The 14,627-nt window shown below is 40.7% G+C and overlaps 1 protein-coding gene across 2 annotated transcripts in view; it reads left to right on the forward strand.

The window, feature by feature from the left end:
- Positions 1 to 14,627, forward strand: part of LOC121951474 (SPRY domain-containing SOCS box protein 4-like) — a 95,056-nt gene that overhangs the window by 15,365 nt on the left and 65,064 nt on the right. Inside the window, exon 1 of one of the 2 annotated variants that reach the window (XM_088085577.1) lies at positions 8,554 to 8,710. The exons of the other annotated variant lie outside the window; for it this stretch is intronic. The gene's annotated coding sequence lies outside the window, so the exon portion shown is untranslated. Of the gene's footprint in view, positions 1 to 8,553; positions 8,711 to 14,627 lie in introns of those variants that run through there. 2 annotated transcript variants of the gene reach the window in all.

The following is a 14,627-nucleotide window of genomic DNA, read 5'->3' on the forward strand; positions in this document are numbered from 1 at the left end:
CAAAGCTGAGCAGTTTCCGACCTGTGTCCAATACTGATCTGGAGGAGGGTCTTGATGTGCATTGACCCTCACAGATAGATGTCGGTTGAATGGAGTATGAGATTCAGTATAAAAGCCCCTGTGTGCAGTGAGTGTAAATGTCAGCTGTGATGGTCCTAGTCCTACAAACTAACTGATAAAGAGAGAAAAAAAATCAAAAGATCAATTGTCAATGAAAATAATTGTTAGTTCAGAGTTACAACAAAAAGCCTGCATGACAAAGTGAAAGACATCTTTGTTCACCTCTTAGAAAAGGCAGAAGCCTTATTATATTCCAACTTGTAAATACCTTTTACATCTCTGTAATTATAACAGAGAAACTTGGACTTTTCTGAAAGCACAGGTACATCTGACTTGATGCGTCACAATACAAAAACACCAGGAACATCAAGGGAAACAAACAAAACACAAGTTAAAGGTAATTCAACACAAATTTAAAGGATATTTAAGCAATATCACACGAGAGGGAGTAATGTGCTCGTATATCCTCCCGGCTGTGATTCGGTCATAGGCACAAGGCCGCAGGCCGAATGCCGAAGATAATCACAGTCGTGATGATAAACAACACAACACACGACCTCGAGTCTTTTATTTGTTAATAGTAACAAGCGACAACAGCTTATGATTTGTTTGTGTATTTATGTGTTAGCTCGGCCCTCATGTTAGGCGTAGAGCAGCTGCTTAGTATCATGAACATTTATCTTTGTGTTTTCAGTGAGATCAGAGTCTGATAACAGACACTTTGTGGCCTGTGAGATTCAGATGAGTTAGTTTGATCAGACAGATCGTCGCTGCAGTGTGTCCGCTCACTGCTGTGATCTCCATCACCTCGAGTCCCGTATCAGACAGTGTGCGTGTGTGTCGGACTGAAGTAACAGTCCCAGTGATGTTGTTCTCCGATATCAGCACTCATGAAATGCCTCTCGACCAATCAAACTGCTTGCAAGTTGTAAACATGGGAATCTTTCCCATCCCTACCCTCCATCCCATATGACCAGAACAAAGCATAAACAAAGACAATATTGAATTGCATCATGGGAAATTAAGAACCGAATGTCTTGGAGCTTGACCCATACAGGGGACTTAAAATCAGAATTTCTGCTGCTTCTGTTATGATTAATCTTTAAAAAAAATCTGTCTCTTGTGAGATTCCCAACTTTATGGAAGTGCAGTATTATTTCACTGGTGTATCCCTTTAATTTTAGGATAATAGAAAACAGAGATTAATGGTCACAATATCCAAAAACTGAAATTATACCACGTAAAAGCCCTGATGTAGCATATAGCTGTAATGTTTCGGGGGCAGTGTGAATGAAAATAAAGTGCAAGCATCCTTTTGCTCAAGTCGTCATTCAGACATTTAGGCGGAGCTCGTTTCCTTGACCAAGGCCTTTGCTGGCTGTCACTGTTAAATAACTGCGACAAACAGGGACTTTCTGCCGTCCAGCCGTTTGAGCGCTGTGGTCGCAACAGGAGATCAGCCTTGTTTCGCCGCCACCATGTGTGAGCTTTCATCAGGCTACTTCACAGCCCTGTGAGCGGAAACCAGACCACCACCACGTGCTGTGAAGGCACGCTGTGGCCGCCACTGACACATACACACTCACTGGTATGATTATGAACACAGGCAGACTCTCAAAGACACGCAGACACACGTCAGCACCACTTATAACGGACCACAGTTTGATGAGGTGTGTCACAAGTCTGAGAGGAGTGGAGACTACTCTGTGTGTGTGTGTGTGTGTGAGAGAGAGAGAGAGAGAGAATTTGCAGTTAGTAATCACTTAATAATAAAATATATATAATTAATAATAATAATAATAGCAGTCAATCAACTCCTCAAAGTCACTGCACTGAACAGTCTCATAATGTCATTCGGCAGCTGTGTGTTTGTGAATATTCATGTGCATGTATATGTTCAGTATATGTATATGTATATGTTCAGAAGGTGGAAATAATGTGTTTATTTATACATCTCTATGTTTATTTATGCATGCATTACATTACCTGAAAATTGAAATGAATAAACCATCCCAGAAATCGCGAAATGTTTAGTGTCCCCAGCGCTGTACATCACCAGAGTTTCACATTTTGTTTTGTTACTTCAAAAACACTCTGTCATTTTATTTCCTTTTTGAAACCTGAGTTGGTGGATATTAGCGGACCTAGAGAGGGAAAAGTAGTAGTTATAATGAAAATGTCAAATACTGCACTCTCTCACACACACACACACACACACACAACAATTTAAGCTGTCAGCGCAGTTGAAACGAAATGGAAATTGGCGTGTTCTCACAGGCAATAAATATAGTGGGAAAACAAGCCCTGCAGTGGGCTTTGATTGCCACAGTGTGTGCAGGAGTCCAGTCAGAACATCATGTGCTACATGGGGACAGTGTGTGATTGTTTTGTTTTTCCTTTTTAATAGTGGGGTACCTGCGGTCTATATTTTTTCCACATTGGCTAGATGGACTGATTGCGAAACCAAGATTAATTGGTGTCATGTAGCCAAGCGGAAATCTGCATATGACAGCAGAATCTGTAGACAACGTAGATGTTGGTATTAGAAGCACTCTGGTTACCATTTGTAGTCTGCGCAGTATTGACCAATGCCATTTTAGCAGCAAGTATACAGTTACAGTACACTTTTTGTCTGAATACATCTGTATTCATATCCAGCTAATTGTTTGAAGCGATTAACCGAAATGACTGACACACAAAAGAGGAAATCTTGTGCTAGAGAAAGGTCTTATTCAACAACATGAACCGAATTACATTTTGACTTTTATATTGTAGTGGGGGCTTTTTAAACAGCACAGATGGAAAAAATAATTGACAGTGGTTGCTCATTTTGGTTGTTTGAACTAGCAGTATCTAAAAAAGAAGTTATATTTATCAATTTCTTTTGTTTTAAATAACACAACAGACACGTTTTAAGAAAGTTTCTGTCATTTTAGTAAGTTCTTAACACTCTGATGTATGTTGAAGGGTTGAAAAGATCATTTTTTTTGGATACGTTTAGCTTTAATCTATTATTTCATGCTATTAAAAAAGGGCTTTGACACTATGATTTACAGCTTTGTTTGCCAGCCGGTGTGCTGTCGATCAATGTCGCCGCTCATGATTGGTCGGACGGTGGGAGCTCGATGCTGACCTCACCACGGCGAGATGGCAGCGACCGTGGCTTCATTTTTGCACGAGAGGAAGTCGAGATGTGTCATCCATCTGTACATACAGTCATTACAACATTCTCTTTTTAAAGTACTGAGCAGACACTTTTGTCGGTGACCTTAAAGTCATAATAAATCGTTCCTGTGTTTTAAGAAAGCTCTGAATGTTCCCATCGGTGGCAGATTAGACAAGATTGTTTTTCATGGATAAACAGTTGAACCAGCAATCGTTTGAATTCTCTTCCGCACTCCTCACTTGCTGCTCGAGAAGAGGACCCTCTCTTTATGGCCATCTCTTTGTTAAGTTTAGGGAGTAAACATACAATTTCCTAGACTGCTGCTTTTGTTGCGTTGGATAGTAAGTAGTACTTTAATCGTTTCTAAAGGAGCTTCCTCCTCCTCTATTATTAGCCATGACTTTTTTTTTTATTTCACCACCAGAATTATTTCCAGCATCAGCTCATCTGAGACAACAGACCTCAGGGTGACATTTGCATCCGGCTGCGCTTTCGACAATTTTTGAGCACATAGTAATACTCAGTTTCAAAATGAGCGTACTCAGAGAACACTTGGAACAGAAGCACTGTCTCTTCTCCATCAGCACTTTTTGCCTTACTACTGGAAACTGAAACACTGCGTGTGCCTTTGCCTGTGTGCGTGTATACCTGTGTGCGTGTATGCCTGTGTCTGTGCGTGTGTGTGTGCGTGTATGCCTGTGTGTGTGCATGTGCGTGCGTGTGCATGTGTGTCTTTGAGAGAAAGGGAAAGAAATAGTGAGAGGAGAAAAAGAATACACTACCAATTGTGGAGGATTACAAGAGATGATGAGGACTGAGTGAAGCAGATGTGTGTGAGTGAGTAGAGGAATGAATAAGAGAAGGTTATATAGAGAGAAATGGGTGAAAGGAGTAGTAGCATGTAGCAGGAGATGGAAAGGGCAGCAGGTTCACATAACAGGGAGACCATCCCCCACTTATAATTTATTCATTCATTTTTGTTTTTCATTAAGGAGGATCTGGGTCAGAAACCACAGCGTGTGTGTGTGTGGGGGGGGGCAAGAAATACAGATGGGGACAGATGTTTCTGTACAATGAAGACTGAAATCTGCCAGTTTAGATGGACAGATGAGGAAGCTGGCAGATGCAGGATATGGGGACGGATACAGTGACATGAGGACAGACGGGCGTTCAGAGAGACAGACATATGTGAGCCAGCTGCTTGTCATCTTTCTTTCCACGGCCCCTCGGTCGGAAACCAACAGGTGTTTGTATTCAGACGGCAGATGCCGACAATTTGTGTCAAGAAAGAAGAGAAGCATCATTTTGCTTCAGGGCTTCGGCCTCTGAGCTGGTTTATCTGCGTCTGTAACAGATCTGACTGAACGCCCTGAATTAGTCAAAGAAACAGGAGGTGGCTGTGAAACTGGAGAGTCATCCAGCTCACAACATGTGTGTGTGTGGGGGACAGAGAGATGGAGGCATCAAGAGTGCAGATTAGAGCTAAAATAATTAAGTTAATTAATCCATTAGTCAATTGTCTCTTAAACTACTAAACCATTCTGAAAATTGATTAATCATTTGAGCCAGTTTTTAAGCAGAATTGTCAAATATTTTCTGGTTCCAGCTTCTCAGGTGTGTAGCTGTGCTGCTTTTACCTGCTTGTTATGGTGGTAAACTGCGTATCTTTAGGTTTTGGATTGTCTTGGGAAATTGTTATGGACATTTTCAATATGGATAGTCGTGCAGAAATTTTTGGCATAAATACACATAATTGCAAAAACACAAAACAACATTCACTCAAACAACAAAATCACACCAAAAGTGTATGCAACATACTTGTCATGCCCAATTACATTCACTTTTAACCCACACGCACTGAGGCTACTTTGATGATATACTTTGATTTAACAAGTGAAAGTCTGAAGAAGGAATTAGTTCCTCAACTTGTTCAGCCGAGCCTGTAGGGCTCTAAATCTTCTGGTTAGAGGATTAGTAGTCATTTCAAAAGTACAAAAATAGTTTGACATGTAGTAAGTTTAAGTTCTAATGAACTACTTTACGTGTTTGTCAGCCACACTGATTTAATTTTTAGTTAAATGCTCGTTTGACACACAGAAGTATTCTGTGCTTGAGGTGCGGAAATTGTCCAATATCCTGCCGGTACCTATAGATATTTTTTTTCTTTTTTTTGGAAGGAAAAAAGCTTGCTGCTGCCACATAATCGAAAATTCCTGGTGTAATATATCTCTTTTATACAGGAGAGTGGCCTGAGGGAAATATTTGGTTCATTCAATGGGAAAGGGAACGAGGGAAAATGACAGGGAGATGGAGCGATGAGGAAAGCGAGGAGATATGGAAACGATGGAGCTGATGATAAGAAGCTCATTATTCTGTTTCTATATTTGGCTCTTCACTCTTACAGTGGAGACGTCCTCTGTGTAGGTCTACAGCCTACTGAAATCTGTCGCCTGGACGCCTGTCTGTCTGCATGTATGTGCGAGTGTGTATATGTGTGCACGCACGCGCCTCCCCAGTACTTCTGTAGTTGTCATGGCAACATTAGATCGTCTGACATATAAGGGTGTTTTCAGTGGGGTTGATGTATAATGAGCTGAGGTCTTTTGTTTTCAGAGGCAGATATTCATCAGTTTGACCTTTCCCCTCTCTGGAGCTGATAAGCGGCCTCAATGTATGAAGATCACTCTGTTGCTGCATTGAGTTTTACTCAGTCGTCTTGTTTGTAACGGCTCTCGTCATATCAGCGAGTTCTGGTTTCAATTGACTTGCCAGCACAAAACTGAAACGAATCACTTGGTGTTTAAGTGAATGTTTACTGATGCTCACATCGAGCGAGTGTTGACTTTTTTTGTCTGTAGGAGACAGTGAGTTAGAAGCACACATAATATGATTAGTGGTCCCTATTCAGATTCAGTATAAAACAATAGTTCAGTTACGCTGTGTTGAACAATTTTATTTTTATATCCATTTCCGTTCGTGTCATGTATACTGAATAATACTGAGCACATTAAACGTTTCCCTCCACAGCAGTGTGTGCTAGGTTACACCAGAATAAAAGTGTTTCCATTTGTGTAAATGACAAAGTTCATGACAATACATGTTTTGCATTAATTCTTTGGATGATATAGTTGTTGATATCACAAAGTTTGCCTTGATTAAATTCAATTCAAGAACCTGCAGTCAATTTAAGCTGATATCAGTACATATCCTTGTAGACTTTTTCTTGGCTGCTTGCCATTATAGACCTGGTGCTATGCTGTTAGCACCATGTGTTTGTTAGTGAATGTTTTGGAAGAGGAGCTGTGATTGGATTTGGAGTGATACATAGATGTACAATGGGAATTTCAAAATAATGTTGAATCTTTAAGATGACAAGGTGTATTGATGTTTTCATTTTGCAGTTTGCATTTATCCAGATTAATGTATCGTTACACCTCTAGTTCAAACCATGTGTTACATGTCAGAAGTCAGAAGTGATTGATCAAAACGGCCTCACTGGAAGGTGGGGTAAAAAAAAAAGAGAAAGGGTTGGCCCTCCACACAGCTGATTATGAGAGTGTAAAGTGTACCGGATTAGGAAACTTTTTTTTTCTCTGTGAATTCTGAGGTTTTTTGGGGTCCATTAGCACAGCTCAGGCAGAAGTCTGCATTAATTCTTATTGTTCTTCATAAGTTCTCTTTGTTCTCTTTGTGTTGTGGAATGGAGAATTGATCAGTGGCTCAGTTTGTGATCAGATCGACGGGCTAATTAGACAAGCTGCTGCTGCAGAGGCGAGTGAAAGCAAACTTTTAGACCCAGCACTGAAAGATGGAGTATGAGGTCTCCTCTTAAGAAAGTTGGTAAAGCGATCGACAACACAAAAATGAGAGCGCTGTTGTTCTAACAATAGAGCATTTGATTTCTGTATGAATGAATGAATGAATGAATGAATGAATGGTTAAGTGTCACTGTCAGTGCGCCCGGCATTCTCCCGCTCTGTCTGTATCAAGAGTACGTGCTGTGCTCAGAGAGTGTGTTGCTTTGAATAACCGAATGAACTGTATACTGTATATATTCCAACACATTCCTACTGAACGGTCCAGCTCCTAAAATATGAAATAAAATTTTGATTTCCTAGCGGGTTACCACATATAAATGAATGTTGGAAAACTCTGGACCCCCATAATTTGACATTGGAAGGGTTTGGGAGGAGATGTTTCTGAAGCCACTTGACCCTCCAACATGCAGTTCAGAATTTGGCAAAGTTGTGAACAACTTTGCCAAATTCTGTTTTTGCTGTAAAGTGGGTTGAAGTGGTGTGACGTAAAAAAAAAAAATCTAAATTAAAGAAACTTAATCCTTATCCTGACTTTTAGTCCCTTGTATCAGTCAGGCTCCAAAAACACTGGGTACTAAATCTCCCATAATGCAAGTCAGAAGCATCTTTTGTCTTTGAAACTTCTCGCTCCAGTTTGTAACGTAGGCTGACTGTAAAACATTTGTAGTCTTCAAGCCCAAACGGAGATATCTTGTATTTCGCTTAGATGCCAGAAAGCTCCTCTGGAGCCACAAAAAACATTGTACAGCATTATACATTATTCACAAATGAGTGAATAGTAAACTGATTTTTATGTCCCTTTAACTTTTTATCCTGATCCTCGTTTTGTGGAACATCTCACAAAACTGTTGCAGCTCGTTCACTGAGACTCGAAGTGCAATTAAGGTGTTTAAATAAACAGCTCATAAATCAGAAATCAATTGTTACACCTTTTTTTGTAGAGTGAATATTGCTAGACAGTTTACAGCAAAGTGTTAAAGGAGTCAAAACAGCAGTCAGACAGGTTTTAAACTTAGTAAGTCCTCAGTTTAACCTGCTTATCTAAACCACTTATTTGCAAGTGTAAATAAAGTTCACACACTGCTGCTGTACACACCTGTTGATTTGCCTTTTTCAACTTGAACACATCCACGTGAGAAGAATATTACCACAATTAATGCCAAACAGCTTTATTAATAAGGCCTGGGGGAACTATGAACTTTTAGGATTCTGGTAAAAAAAAAAGTACCATTTATGATCATATACATAAACGGACAGTTCAGAATTACATAAAAAGCAGACAGACCTGAATGCAAATGCAGAATAAGAAAGAGCTGGACAAATTTACAGACACAAGGGAGTGGGTCGTAGAATGAGGGAGAGGTCAGGAGAGAGCCGGACATACTGACGTACAGTGACTGACACCTGCGGAGAGCTGCTAATCCCAGAGTAAAGTAGATTACTGTAGCAGCCTGGTGCTCCCTCCCAGTCTGTCTGGAGGAAATGGAGCTGTTATAAGCTGCTAAATTGCTGCGGGCTGAGAAACTGCTTGCTGTGCTGCTGTGTTGACCAAAATGCTGCTCGATATCACTCGGCTCCACTCTGAACTCCTTGACTCTCCTCTAACCCGTCTGTCATCTCCTACGTGTCACTTGACCTGCTCTGCAGAGCCCTGCTGTCATACGAGGTCTGTCTGTGTGACTGCTGTCACTCTGGTCTATTCTGTGTGTGTACGTGTGCATACCGACACACGTGTAGTTGCAAAGAGCCCTCGAGTTACTGAACAATTTGTATTTGCGTAACTTAATGACCTGCTAAACACACTCTTGCCTTTTTCCAAACTAACAAGTTTTGGACGGACTAATTTTGTTTCCTATGTTTCTCCTTTTCTTTTGCATTCACTTTTTGCATCTAAATTATATGTTTGTACATAATATACATACATGCTCTGAACATCCTCTGCTGGCTGCTAATCACAATCAACCTGCAGTGTGAAATTATGCAAATGTTTTTATGTGCTTATTTTTGATCATTGGTTAATATATACTTCAACCAATGCTTGTTAAGCTACATTTTCTTTAAACATAGAAGAGATAATCAAAAAGTCATTATTCCTGTTGCAGCAGTATGAGATTTTAATGGTATGATAACCGGCTCATGTTGCTGTTTCATGGTATCACGGTATTACAGAATTAAGATTATCAGTCAGAATAGCCCTTACAGGAATGACAGCAGAGGGATTAGACTTGGTTGAACAAACATTTTTATTACTATGATTGAAAACTTTTTAAAAATTTTTTTAAATATACCTAAAAATCTCCCTTTTGACACACACATGGTCATCAGCAATAGCTGGCAGGCTTCTGCTGTTCAGTGTCACAGGGTTAGAGATACTGCAGTTCTGGCCTTGACTTATAGATTCACATGGTTTTTCATTGTGACATTGTACACCCCTGTTTGGCTGAGTTATACACAAACATGCAGGACTTAGTGAGATGACTTAGTTGACTCAGCGAGACCGACAGATGAAAACAACACACGTCAAACTGCAGGGGTGCTGGGTGGGGGGACCTCCTCTGTAGACAATGGCAGCGCCGTCATCACACAGTATGACAACACGACAGAGTGCATGTCACTCTGCGTGACAAGGCTAATGTCACATTTTGTAAACTGGTCTTTTTGCACAGCGTGACATGCGGTAAATGGAAAACATGGAAGTTGGGGTTTGATGGGAACTTAAAACGTTGCTGTAACAGACTTTATGACGTACTGCGACACAGTGTCTGAATACACAACACCAGAAAGATAAAGGAAAAAGACGGTCAGGAAATTGAATGTGTGTGTAAGAACAGGACAGGAGTCCACATACAGTATGTCTCTCTATATATATAATGTCCTGATGGCTCCGTATCAGTGCCTGATTTATTGATGACAGGCAAGTCTGTAGTCTGTGCATTTGGCTGACCTTTCACTTTTGTACAGACACATGCACATTAAAGACGTGTCCATGTAGACTGAACACTGGATAAGATTCATTGTGAACAAGATTTCAGTGCTTGACGTCATTTTAAAAAAGTAGCTGAACCCATGAACAATTATAGCTTTCAGATGGACTGATGAATGAATGAATGAATGAATGAATGAATTCTTTGAATCATTGTGGCCTGGTGTTGCTTTTACACTCACACACATAAACTCACATTTTTCTGTACAGAAATTACATATCTGTGTGGTCACAGTTTGTTCATAGCTTTCATGACAATATTTATTGATGTTGTTGAGAGATAAAAGTGAATCTTTTCTGCTGTGTCAGTGACAGTTGAAGATATAAAGCCTGCCAGCCTTTCCCTTACCATGGCTGTCCAGCTGCATGTTCACGCTTGTGTGTGTGTGTGTGTGTAGAGATAATACATCTGTGTCTCCAGTGATTACCTCTGTCTCTGTCTCTACTTTTCTTTATCTTTATTTGTCTCCTTTTATCTGATTGTCTGTCCACATGACTCTGACCTGGTTCCTTGTTCTAAAGTTGTGACTCAGATTTTGAAACAATGGTTGTTTCATTATAAAAAAAGGACTTTTCCCACACAGATTTCACAACGGCCATATTCATAGGCAGTCATTATAGTATACAAGGGATTGAGGCACACATCTAATGAATGAGGTGCAGACACAAAGACCAGCAGATGTGTCTGAAGAGGCATAGCTGGATGTGTGGTTTGTAAGATCTATTTCCTGTATCATCTTCAGAGTTGTTGGACCTTGAAGTGATATGAAAGGAAAGCTGATTTTACACAGAATCACTCTTATAGGAAAAAGTAGTCTAGAAAGCCATAAGCCACAAATAAAAAGAAAGTATAAAGTCTATAAAACAGCATATCTTGAGAGACAGCAGTGTGTCCTCCAAGCAAGATGATGCTGTGGACACATTTTGTCCATCCTCTGGTTTTAAGCTGCTGTATATTGCCATATAATGTTGTTATTTTTGTAGCCTGAGCACAAGCTAAACTTACAATGCTCCTCTTAAGTGACATTTCCAACATCTTGCCCCTCAGGTTGGCCAGAAAAAGAGATTTACCAGTACTACTTTACTGCCACTGATACGGACACCGAGTCCTTAAAGGGATACTTTGCTGATTTTCAGCTAGCTTTGTTTCCTTACAGTGTGGGTAGTATGTGTTAATGGCAGCGCCCAGATTTCCCTGCTCATATTTCTTCATTTTTGTATGCCACCACCATGGACACAAAGAGCGTATAAGTAAGTAGGTTAAGAAAGGGAAGCCCTTCTATAACTTTTGTCTATTTCTCAGCCAAATTGTTTTCAGAAACATATATTAGAGCACTGTTTAGCTATTATAGGAGTGTTTGTAGACAAGAAGTGGGCACCAAACAGTTTCTTGCCCCACCCCCCCAAAAATAAGATCAAACGGTAAAATGAAGCAGTGCTAATAAAATATAAACTAGGATTTTGTTACTGTGTTGTCTTTTCTTCCCTCAACAGTGCACTAAAATGTTTTCAGAAACATTTAAGTGCACTGTTTAGGGGTAATACTAAATTGTTTTTTTACCAGCCGCCTGTCATATTGTTTTTCAGCAGCGGCAGGATGCAAAGGAGGTAGCATATGCTTTCTCTTTCCTGAAAACAATTTAAAAAAGACACAATCTTTCAGGAAAAAAGAAAAAAAAACCACTATGTGGACACAAGCCCTTAAGTCAACCACCAATGGGAGCTTTTCTTGGTCAGATACAGTGCAGTGCATCTTGGTAGTTGTAAGTTTTCTACTTCTTGAGCAAAGCAAATGCCACAGCCCTTTTTCTTTGTTTTCTCTGGTTATGTAGCACCTATTTCAAAAGTACTTGCATCTTTCTACTGCATAGACAGTCCAGTTTTGTAAAAAGACCTTTTCAGCAGTGAAGTACTTGTGTCACATTTTAGCTGTATGTTACCCATTTCTTTTGCTTAACAGCACAAACTTTCTCATTAGCTGTGGCGACATTAAGCTTGTGTGTTTTAGCAGTAGAACCTATTAAACGCCAATGTCAGCGCTGATGTGTCTGTAGCTGTAATGTATTCAGCGCTTCAGAGCGACAGTGTTAAATCTGCTGAGATTCTCTGTACATGGTGTCCAGGCCCTGTTTTAATTGAAGGATTTGGCCTTTATAAGACATTTAATTGACAAATGATACAGCAGTGTAATGAAGGTCTGCAATCGGAGGGTGAATTCGTGGGCTCCGTTCTATGGGTGGGAGACAGCCACCTATCACAAGCTGGACTGTGTGTGTGCTCATGTGTGTGTTAGTGATTTAGGGTCTCTGTGGGACACCAAGAGGAGGACTTGGCACGTGGCAACGAGGGGTCAGCAGTGACAGACGCAGACCAGCAGATGTGGGGAAAAAAAAGGGAGGAGGAGGGGGCGGAGAAGGGAGGGCACGGAGAGGGAGAACTCAGGGGAGATGAGAGGAAGAGGATTGGCAGGGGGAGAAATTGTGGGAGGAGAGGAGTGCAGAGGGTGGTGCTGAATTGATGGATGGATGAGCAGAGATAGAGGAGATGTGGAGCTCAGAGGGAGGTGAAGGGCTGGAGGGAGGGAGAGGAGGCGGTGAGAAAGAGGCCATCAGGCAGGCGACTGTAAAAGAGCGAAGGAGGGACATAAATTCAACTGAAATAAAACTGTAACATGGCACACACTAAGCCAGTGTTGGAAAGAGATATTTTTGAAAATGCTGATCTAATGTAAACAGGAAATGCTGACATATGACTGCCATGTGCCTCTTATGGTCATGGGAAATGTTTTTGAGACTTGCTGACACTCTTCCGAGGACTTTTAAATAACAAAAAAAAAATTCAAATTTTGTGAAATACAGAACAGTCCAGCTGCTGGGCTTTAGTGGCTCACAAAAGCTGAATAAAAGCTTGAACTTTAACTATAATAAAACACCCTGTCGATGCTTGCGCAGATGGAAAACTTCAAAAAAGGTTTTCAGATGTGTCTGCAGGATTGAAGACATGGCCTGTACAAAGACAGAGCTGTATATTTCACAGAGAATGAGGGGCAGACATGACACCCAGTGACAGTCTAATTGAAGAGCTTAAAAGAGAGCCAAAGCTGCATGTGTGCTGTACACAGCGAGACTGTGACTCACTTAGAGAGCTTTCCTGTAATGAAACAAGACATGGAAAGGTTGTGTTTTAATGGAGAGCGAGGGAGAGAGGGGAAATGAAAGCAGGAGATCACCGTCTGTCCCTCCTGCTGCCTCCATTTACCGTCATTGATTGTGCAGCCGGGCTGAGTTAATGCCTACCTGCTGTATTCCGATGGCCAGCATCTGTATCGACGTGTGTGTGTGTGTGTGTGTGTGTGTGTGTGTGTGTGTGTGTGTGTGTGTGTGTGTGTGTGTGTGTGTGTGTGTGTGTGTGTGTGTGTGTGTGTGTGTGTGTGTGTGTGTGTGTGTGTGTGTGTGTGTGTGTGTGTGTGTGTGTGTGTGTGAGCGAGAGAGAGAGAGAGATGGACAGGAGTCGGGTGGTTGTGTGTTTTCACTAGGCTCGTCTTTTGTGTTGACACATCTTATGAATGTCCTTACAGGGAGATAAACATGAGGACAAGCCTCTGATATGAGGACAATGCTCCTTTAAGGGGCTCTTAAAAGGAGGATTAAGGTTCACAGTAAAGATTGGAAGTGAAATTAGATTCAAGTTCAATGACCCCTAAATTATGGCTAGTTTGAGGTTAACATGGGTTTAGGATTACGCTTGAAACTACAAAAACGGTAAAGAGTAGTTTTCTTAAAGTTACGCGGTCGATGAAAACGCTCAGATTTCATGATCTAAATTGAGAAATTATGCTTTATATGTTTTGTGTATTTGCAATGACAGCTTGGGTGCAGCCACCAAGAATAAACTACATTTCTTTGATTGTAAGGCTATGTCCACATCTTTTTTTTTTTTTTTTTACCCTGAAAAATTATTGCTACATTTGCACTTAATGCCCACACTACTCCTGTGTTACCGAACTCCTAAAATGGAGACATTTGCTTTCACTTTCTGAGGGTCTTATCAGTCACGACGTGTGAACCTACATGCCCATGGTGATTCATCATTTTTGTGTGGGTACTGCTTTCCCATTGTCATTGCTTTGTCTATCGATGCATGCTGTTTGATGTGTTGCCATTTTGCTTTGTGGCAACTCCCAGTCTTTTTCTCCTGCTGCCTTATACTCTGTAGTTTTAACTTTTGCTATTGTTTTTCTTCCTCCGTAGAATTTTGTAACCAACTGTAGAGTACACTATCTGCTTCTTGCATACATCGGCATGCGCAGTGTTCATAAATGGTTTTGTGAAATGCGTTTTCAGCCCTGTTTGTGTGGGTGGATATTACTTCTGACGGTGCTAAAATTATTGTGTATATGGAGATCAGAGGGGTAGCAAATGTGCAAAAAAGGAAAGTGACCAAACCAAAACTAGAGGCAACACTGGAGTTGTCTTAACAAGATAAAAAAGCTTGGATGAAAAGTGCTGATGTCGAATGATGCAGACAACCTACAATGTACAGGCTCTTCTTCGTAACAGTGTAGAATTTCCTAAAATTAGGTTTAAAAAGCATTAAAGCA

The sequence above is a fragment of the Plectropomus leopardus genome, chromosome 12 (assembly GCF_026936395.1).
Source record: "Plectropomus leopardus strain MGB_pleo_1.0 chromosome 12, ASM2693639v1, whole genome shotgun sequence".
NCBI classification, from domain to species: Eukaryota; Metazoa; Chordata; class Actinopteri; order Perciformes; family Serranidae; genus Plectropomus; species Plectropomus leopardus.